We start from the raw sequence: 723 nt of genomic DNA, 5'->3' as shown, positions 1-723 counted from the left end.
CCCTATAACACTGTTGATAATTCCGTTTTATATGAATTCCATGTTGTACGAGTCACTTAGATTTTACAAATACGTGAGCCGTTCACAGCCCGGCACACGTATCTAAGTGACTCGTACATCATGGAATTCATATAAAACGGAATTATCAACAGTGTTATAGGGGGGTCGACTGTATTTAATATGCTATAACTGAGGATGTGAATTTTATTCTTGTTCAAAGAGGTTAAAGAGGGGGCATGGTTTAATTAAATTTACTTTGAAAAATAAAATAATTTTTGTCTAACAAATAAACCTATTTTGTTCGAATTTCGTATATATATATTTATTGTTCATGGACTTGTTCTTCTAACAATAAATAAGCCAACGACAAAACGAAAGATATATAGGTCTACTAATCATTCCAGAGCAATGGAATGAGAACGTTAGAAATGAAATTGTAACTCGATCTAGAAAATAAAAATTTATTAACTTAAAAATAATAGTTACTAAAATTTATTAAGTTAAAACTGTTACTCGAAATACCATTTATATATTAAAAAATGTATCGTCTTTTTTTTCAAGTTAATAATCTAAGGAAATGCGTTTAGGATATCGATTTAATTAACCGTTCGTCTGTCCAATTTTACGTTTGGTCATTATAGGGTGAAGTTTATAAGGCAAGTTCCATAAACAGACGTAAAGAAATTCTGTTAATTTATTCTTCAGAACAATAAGAGGGGAGAA

This window comes from Centruroides sculpturatus, unplaced genomic scaffold (assembly GCF_000671375.1).
Source record: "Centruroides sculpturatus isolate CEXI.00-Female unplaced genomic scaffold, Cexi_2.0 scaffold9, whole genome shotgun sequence".
Taxonomy (NCBI): Eukaryota; Metazoa; Arthropoda; class Arachnida; order Scorpiones; family Buthidae; genus Centruroides; species Centruroides sculpturatus.
Note: the sequence above shows the minus strand (reverse complement) of the source record.